Here is a 9,138-nt window from a genome sequence, read left to right on the forward strand (position 1 = left end):
ATTTGTACTGCTTTGAAGAAAAGACTCAAATGGGAAGAAGCACAGGACATTACTTAATACCCAAGGAAAAGTCAAAAGAGGCCGTGCAGCTTCTGCCTGCTTTTTGTGGCATCCTGACTCTCCAGATGCTCACAGTTGCCATGCTGTGAAGAAGCCCAAGCTGAATGGAGAGGTCACATGGAGATGCTTTGGTTGACAGTCTCAGCTAAGTCCAGGATAATTTTTCCAGCTAACAAAGTGTCCTCAAAGTAAGAAATGGTCTGACGGTATAGTAGTTGGTATTGTTTATGAATTTCAAAAATAGGTATTGCATTATGTTTGTAAACTGGTTTGTTCCTCTAGTAGGATTAGACTGTATTAACTTCAGAGTTTTCACTTTTACTTGATTAAATAATAATTAAGGCTTTGATTGGGCCATGTCAGTAGGACTTGAGTCCATGCCTACCAAGGGGGTGGGGACTCACAGGGAAAACACACAGCGGAAGAGAGAGTTGAGAGTTTTGGATGCTAGAGCCCCAAAGAAGGAGAACACAGAGACGCAGATACATGAGAAAAGAGGGAAGGCTCCATTAGACACGGCCAAGGTCCTGGGAAGAGAGACAAGCCTCATAGTCTATAACTGACTTTGTGGAGAAAACAGAACAGCTAAGCCCAGAGAGAAAGGAGCCCCGGGAGAGAGAGGAGATTTATCCCAGCCTACAGATGAGATCAGAAGAAGCGGGAACCATGGAGCTTTAAGAGGAAGAGGAAGGCTGGACCCTTGTAGACATCAGCAGCCACCTTCCTCCAAGACATGGCAACAGACTTTGGTGAGGGGAGTAACTTAAGCTTTATGACCTTGTGACTTGTAAGCTTCTACCCCAAATAAATACCCTTTATAAATGCCAACCGATTTCTGGTATTTTTCATCAGCACCCCTTTGGCTGACCAATATAGAATTCAAAGATCAAATGTAAAGTACTGTCAGAAAAACGTAGTCTCAGGATAAAGATAAAGCCAAAAGCACAACCCAAAACTCTCTAAGAAAAGCAAACAAACGTAAAAGCTCTTTAAGACATCAGAAAATTTAAGATGATTCCTCAATGCCTCTTTCAGACAGGAATAAAGTTCTGATACATGCCACAGCATGGATGAACTTTGAATACATGATGAGTGAAATAAGCCAGGCACAAAAAGTCAAATAATGTATTAAATACCTAGAATAAGCAAACTCATAGAAACAGAAAGTAGATTACCAGGGGCAGGGGGAAGAGAGAAAGGGGGAGCTATTGCTTAATGGGTACAGAGTATCTGTTGGCAGTGATGAAAAACTTTTGGTAATGAATGGTGGTGATGGTAGCACAATGGTGATTGTAACTAATACCCCTCAATCATATTCTTGGAAGTGGTTAAAACAGGAAAATTTGAGCTGTATGTGTGTTACAACAATAAAAATATTAAAAATAAAATAAAAAACAGTCTTCTAAAGATCTTAAGAGTGTGCCTTTCAAACACTCTCTATTACATGATAGGATTTCTAAGGATCTTAAGAGCTTCTACCCAATAATAGCCTCACAGGGAAGCCAGGTTAAAGAAGGCTTATGCGGATGTGGACATGCTTTTGATGAATGAAGCAGATTTATAAATTGACACATTAGAAACCCAGTAAGTTTTAAAGGAATAAGATCAGCTTGGACTGGAAGTGATAGAAATAGTATGAAATGAAAAGATGACTTTGACCCTCAAACTGCTATAGGCAAAGAAGTAGGCTGAGAGAACTACTCAGCTGCAAACACAAGGTATTCCTTAAGGAAAAGAAAGATGATTCATGGGGCAGACCTAAGAGCCCAGAGGACATGATCAATAGCCACAGAGCATTATTTCCAGGGAACAGTATTGGGCCCTAAAAAAGAAACAAGCAACAGTACCTGATTATACTTCAGCGTTGCTATGGGCCAATGATTGTCTTCCATTTTCTCTCTTTGGTGTGGAAATGTTCTTCTATGCCTGTTACACCATTTTATTATGGATTTGGGATGGAGGAGGCAGATTACCTAACTCTGGAGTTCACCAATTGTCACCAGGAGTTCAACTCAATGAGCCTCATTCTCACTTGATGTCATATAATTGATGACGTCCTGAATTTCAAGCCTGTTCCTATAATTTTGGATGAGACTTTTGAGAGGTCTGCATGAGTTTGTTTTGCATACAGGATAATTGTAAATAATTTGTGGCCAGATGACAAACTACAACCATTTTAAAGCTTGGCCGAAGGTTGTGCCCGAGAAGTGAAGAGGCCGTGTTGGTGGGTGACCTTGAAAGTACCTGGCAAGAGGTGAAGCCTGGAGAGTGGTTTGATGTCTAGCTCCTGCCAGTGCCCCGTGGCTTAGTGGAGCCCAGTGGCCAGGCCAGGTCTCTACCGGGTTCTGCCGCGCCAGGGCCAAGAGCTTCACTACACTGATGGAGACTTCTACTTTGCCTCCATCTGCCAGGAGTTTCAGAAAAATTAGAAGCTAGAGGATACTGAGATCTGGGAAAGGAGCTGGAGAAAGACCTGGTCTTCTTCCTCCACAGCAGACTGGGAAAGATCGTTTAGGATTCTCTCCTTTTTCTTCCCGTCCCCATTCCAAGGGAAAGAGGACAAAAGTATCTTCTATAGACACTCCTGCTCTCTCCCACCCCACCTCACAGATGCGTTAAGCAGCCTCAGGTGAGCAATAGCGGGCCCTGGTGAGTGCAAAAGCAAGGAAGACAAGGCATTGGTCCACCCATTGATTTTGTGCTCTCCAATGCCCGGCTGATGCTGAGGGTAGACAGAGCAGCCATCTGCGCATTGCCACCAAAGTAGTTTAGCAGATGTATGATTGGGTAGTCAGTGCCCCTACCAGCCCACCCGCCCAAGCCATTCAGGGAAAAGGAGCAGGGAGGAGTCAAACTGGACGGACACCCCTTGGCTGATGAACAAGGACATGAAGATAGGCCTGACCTTGTCCCCACAGACCCTTTCTACAGACTCCCCAGCCTTCAACGCAGGAGAAATTTCTTTCATTCTACCAGAACTGGGCAGCCTCCCTGTTGGCGAGCAAGCTCAGGCCAAGCAAGCTGCCATGGACATATGTGCCAAGCTTGGGGGTTTCCTGTGGGCCAAGTTGCCTGACATGCCACTTCAGGACATGTACCTGAGTGGCAACCTCTGTAAGGTGGTGACAGCTGACCACATCCAACTCATTGTGCCCCTCGTGCTAGAGCAGAACCTGTGGTCATGAATCCCTGGCAAGGGCACCATCATGAATGTCCCTTGTTTCTTCATGGTTCATTATGAGAACCCAGAACACTTTCTTCATGGTATCAGTTACTGGGACCGCTGTGTAGTAAAGAACTACCTCTCTCCAAAGACAGAGGCAGACAAGTTTGAGAAAGCAAGTGACTGGCTCCATTAACTGTCCAGCCATTGGGTCCCTCTTGGACTCTGTGATCCAACCAGCACCACCCCTGGAGGCTCTGACCCTGGAACTGCAGTATGAGCATGACAGACATCTTGTCATTGACTTCCTGCTGTCAGTGACCCTTGGTAACCCTGTCCTGGTGGCCAAACCACACCAGTTAACCCAGCATGACAACTTGTGGTGGCCGAGCCTGCATCCTGTCGAGAGAGCATGCCTGCAGGTTTTGGACCAGGTTGACTCAGTCTTCCAATCCTGTGTCTCAAGATCCTCAAGGTCATATGCAAGGTCCACTCCAGCCCTTGGCCATCTCACTGCCAGCCAGCTCCCCAACATCATCCTGCACTGGGCTCAAGAGGAGACTGACTGGTCTCCAGATATGCTGGCTGACCACTTCCTGCAGGCCCTGAAGGGACTCATCAGCAACTTAGAGGCCAGAGTCCTGGCCAGTGCTCTGAACCCCAAGGTGAACTTCTTTGCAGAGCTCACTCTTGAAGAAATAGATGAGTTGGGGTACAATCTCTATTGCTCATTGTCTGAGCCAGAGGTGCTGCTGCAGATGTAGAGCAGGCAGAAGCCACATTGGGTGGGCAGGCCCAGGATGCAGCTACATCATTGGTGCCTCGCTGGGTTCCTGGGTACCTCCTGCCTTGCTGGTCATCACCTTGATCTCTTCATGTTCATCAGGATGACATCTTTTCAGTCTCCTATTTCCTCACCCATCTTTCTTCCTTGCCCCAGACTAGGTTTTCAGAATGAATTGAGAAGGCAGAACCCTAGCCTGGCTGTTGAGACTGTTTGGTGTTTTACATTTTGGCCTAGGTATTCTGCTTCTTTCTGCACTGCCTTTTTGCCTGTTTCTTTTCAGTGTCTTTTTCTTTCCCATCTTTTTCTCTCTTGCTCACACCTTCTGTTTTGCTCTTTTCCCTGGAGGACATCAAGATGTTGCCTTCTAGTTGAATGTCAGGGAAGAGCTCTGCTTGCATGTTTCCATGCTGAACCCTGCAGCATGAGTGCTGAGACAGTATTCATGGTTTCTTGGAGTAAGAGCTGCCCTTCGACCTAGGTTTCTGGAAAAGAAGCCCATTCTACCTTCCTGAGCACCTCATGCTCCTAAGTGCTGAGGATGTCTCTCCTTAGCACACTGTTATTGTCCCATATAAAAATGAGGGCACAATATAAACTGGACATAAAGTTAAAAAAATAAAATAAAAGAGCTTGGTCTAAATTCTTTGACACCTCTCCCATCATGAGATGGACTCTGTGTCCATTCTTCTTGAATCTGATGGGCTTATGACTGCTTTCAACAGTAGAGTTTGGCAAAAATGATGCTATGTAACTCCTGAGGCTGGATCATCAAAGACCATGCAGTTTCTCTACGCTCCTTTCAGCAGGCTCACACTCAGGATATTGCCCCTTTGCCTCTCAGCTCCCAACCACCAGGCTAGGAAAATCCCAAGCTACATAAAAAGGCCAACAAGGAGGTTCTCTGAGCCCAGACTTCATGATATCCCAGGCAAGGTGCCAGAAATGGGGGTGAAGGATCCTCCAGGTAATTCTAACCCCAGTATTTGCCCTGCTAGCCATTCAACCCTTCCCAGCTGAGGTTCCAGACAAGCCATCCCCAATGTGCAGTGTTATAATTCCTGGCCAACAGAATCCTTGAAAATAATCAAATGGTGGTTGTTTGATGCCACTAAGTTTGGGGTGGCTTGTTATGCTGCAAAGGATACTCAGAACATGCACAAATGAGATTTTCAGAAGAGAAGCACCATGGAAGGAAAAAGGAAGGATAGATTGCAATCTGAGAGAACAAAGGGGAATAAAGATATTTCAGAAGTAGAATGAGAAGAGTTATTCCTTAAAGAAAGAGGTTACTTCTTACTGTTAAATAGAATATAACTTCTTTTACTCAGCCTAATTATTTTGAGGTTCATCCACTTTGTCGCACGTATCCATTGTATGAGTAGACCATGGTTTGTTTAGCCATTCACCTTTTGAAGGGCATTTGAAAGACATTTGGGTTGTTTGCTGATTTTGGTGATTATGAATAATGCTGCTATAAATATTCATGCACAGGTTTTTTATGTGAACCTATGTTGTCATTTCTCTGAGATAAATTCCTAGAAGTGGGATTGCCGGATCATAAGGATGTGTGTTTTTCCCTGGGTGGTTTTCCAGAGTAGCTGTACCTTTTTGCTCACCCACTAGCAAGGTAAGAGAGTACCAGTTGCTTTACCTCTTTCATCACTCGGTGTGTCAGTATTTTTATTTTAGCCATTTCAATAGTTGTGTAATGGTATCTCATTGTGGTTTTAATTTGGTGGCCCCTAAAGGCTAATGATATTCTCATTTGCTCATTTGCCATCTCTTCATTTTCTTGATGAAGTCTCTGTTCAAATCTTTTGTCCATTTTTAAATTGTTTGTTTTCTTCCTGCAGAGTTTTGAGAGTTCTTTGTTCTGGATGAAAGTCCTTTGTTGGATATACGATTGACAAATGTTTCCCCCCAATCTGTAGCTTGTCCTTTTTATCCTCTTAACTGTGTTCCTCAAAGAGCAAAACATTTTTAACTTTCTTGAAGTCCAATTTATCTTTTTTTTCTTTGTGGATAGTGTTTTGGGGGTCATATTCAAGAATTCTGCTAAACGCAGTGGTTGAAGGGCCAGGGAATGCGGAGGAGAGGGGGGAGAATCTACCTAAAAATGATAAGCATCATGGAATTCATTGGGGATGTTGGAACTGTTCTGTATCATGTTTGTGGTAATAGTTCCAAGAATCTATGTATGTGCTCAGACTCAAAGAACTGTACACCAAAATATTTATTTAGTGCTTTCCAAAGTGCTAAATAAATATTGGATTGATTCAGTCATCTCATTAAGGGAATTATTTTTATAGACTTATCACAGGAACTGAGCATCCCCAAATATAATCCACATTCTTATGCCCCCAGCAAGCTTAGGGATCTGAGTGAAACAGTGCCACCCCATCAGCAAAAAAAAGCATCTCTTCAAGACAAGGGCACTTTTTCCCCTTTTTTTCAGACTACCCCAAATGATCACCGGCCATGCCCCACTGAACCGTGAATCATGATGAAAAGTAGAATAAAAATACCATCCAGCTTTGGGGTTTCCCCAGTCGCCCACCCCCACCTTCTGAGTGGTAGGAAAAAGTACCCCATCTGTACTATCCCTATATATTGGAAAAGAAAAGAGTGAGTGAGACAAAGGAAGACGAGGGAGAAGAGGATGCAGTGGGTTGATGCATCCAAGTCCCAGCCTCCAGTGCCTATGAATGTGACATTATTTGGAAATAGGATCTTTGCAAATGTAATCAAGTGAAGATGAGGCCACAGTGGATGCATTCCAATGACCGTTCTCTTTAGGAGACAGGAGAGGGAAGATTGGCTACAGGGACACACACAAACAGGGACGGGAGGTCATGTGAAGACAGAAGCAGAGACTGATGTGATGCAGCTGCAAGCCAGGATGGCCAAGGGTTGCCAGGAGTCTCCAGAAGCTTAAAGAGGCAAAGAAGGAGTTCTCTTAGAGCCAACCCTGAGGACACTTTCATTTCACTTCCAAGAATACGTTCCTGTTGCTGTGAGCCAATGATTTAGTGAGGATCTGTATGGCAGCCTGAGGAAACTAAGAGGGGCGTGAACTTCTTAGAATTTTCCTGCACCTCTCCAGAGCCTGCCTCTGAAACCTCAGTTCTGAACATTCTGCCATGGGCTCTGCCATCCTGGCAATCAGTCTGACCCACCTTGTAGAGGACCACACAGCCCAATGATCTCCTGGTTTCCTGCAAGCTTTTTATAGGATTATATCTGAAATGTGCCACTGGAGAGGAGTGTTGGCACCCACAGAGCTAGAAATGCTGAAGGGCTCCCAGCCTTCATGCATGAAAAGGAGTGTTACTGCTCCTGAGCTCAAAACTTGATGGTTCTTCACAATAAAGTCTTGTCTCCATTTGTCCCTGGCTATTTGCCAGTGAGGAAACAGGACAAGATTTGTAAATGTTACCCAAAACTTGCCACAGCAAGGTTAAAACCATTCTTAAAACATATGAAAAGCAGAAGATTTTGTCTTGAGCCTGCATATATTGGCCCTACGATTTAATCCCCTTTTATTTTAAGTCAAGAGGTCTTCTAATAATGCAGTCATTTTCTTTTTATTTCAAGACGGTGATGGCCCAGGTAGAGTGCCATCATAGAAAGATTGACTACTCAAAAATATCACATTGACTTTGATGTATGATTGATTTAGAACAAGTAACTTGCCTTAAGGTCTCTGGGCTCCTGAGCAACATCCAAACTGATGACAATTAAATCGAATTCATTTGTTAGTAAAACGAACTACAGACTCAGTCTTCAACTAATCTAGACAAGAACTGAAAGAGATCTGTACAGTTGACACGTAGATCTTACCACTTCATCTCAATTCTTTGCAGCATTGTGTCCTCCTCCTTGCCCTAAGTGTATTGAGTTGAGAAAATAGAGCTGTGATAATATAAAGCCAACTAGCCTTAGCAGCAAAATGGAATTCCAACTGCGAGCTGCTGAGAGCTTAACAAAACACATGAAAGTCTATGGATACTCAGGGCAGACTTGGGTCTCCTCATAGCAGCCAGTCTACATGGCAGGGACGATCAGAACAATTACCTTCAATTCCTCGGCACTGATTCTACATGTCTAAGAGTGGCGGAAGAAAGGTGGCCTCAACTGCCAAATTGTCTCTAAGGACAAACAGCTTCCATGGAAAATAAAAATAAATAAGATTATGCTCTCAGTACATTGCAAGGAGCTTTTTAAAAATAAAAACCAAAAAAAAACTTCCTTTTACAGAAGAATCAAGGTGTTTGCTGTATTTGTTCTTGGTGGGTTTTTTTTTTAAGATTTATTTATTTTATTTCCTTTTATTCTCCCCCTGCTTGTTGTTTGCGCTCACTGTCTGCCATCAGCTCTCCGGGGCTGCGCAGGCCATCAGCTCTCCATGGTGCCGGGGGCCCCAGGAGGCCCCAGGTTCGATCCCTGGGGCCTCCCATATGATAGACGGGATCCGAATCACCTGAGCCGCATCCGCCTCCCTGTATTTGTTTTTGTAAAAGCATCTTAAAATAATAAGGCAAGTTACTTAATTACATTCCTGTTCCCAGCCTAGACAGACCATCCAATCACAGTCTCACTGAAATATATAATATCTTCAGTGCTCCTATCACACACACACAAAAAAGAGAAATCTGGAATAAACAACAATTGAACTCAGCTACTCCAAAAAGGTATAAACAGTAATATAAGCCATTTCTTCCATCTTGTACCTTATCCATTGTGTGAAGGGAGGTGAAGTATAAGGGAGAAAAGGATTACAAGGTCTGCATGAAAGGCAGAAAATTTACATTGTACTTAAATATTCATTTATTCAATAACTGTATATGAAGTACTTTTTATATGCAGGGTCTTTTCAAACTACTGAAATAGAGCAGTGAACAACCAAAAAGTCCCTGCTGTCATGGAACTGACTTTCTGATGAGTGCACAGACAATAAACAAATAAATATAGAATAACACCCAGCACAATGTCAAGTCACAGAAAGTGTGAAGTAGGGGGAAAAAACTGGGGTAAAGAGATAGAGGAATGATCAAGGGAATTATGAAAATGGAGTAATCCAGAAATACCCCTGTCAAGGGAGAGTTTTGAGCAAAGTGAGGCAAAGAAG

The 9,138-nt window shown here is 43.6% G+C and overlaps 1 pseudogene; it reads left to right on the forward strand.

Moving 5' to 3' along the window:
* Positions 1-793: 793 nt before the first annotated feature.
* Positions 794-3,987, forward strand: LOC111763110 (mitochondrial dynamics protein MID51 pseudogene; annotated as a pseudogene).
* The last annotated feature ends 5,151 nt before the right edge of the window (positions 3,988-9,138 follow it).

Source organism: Dasypus novemcinctus, chromosome 20 (genome assembly GCF_030445035.2).
Source record: "Dasypus novemcinctus isolate mDasNov1 chromosome 20, mDasNov1.1.hap2, whole genome shotgun sequence".
Classification (NCBI taxonomy): Eukaryota; Metazoa; Chordata; class Mammalia; order Cingulata; family Dasypodidae; genus Dasypus; species Dasypus novemcinctus.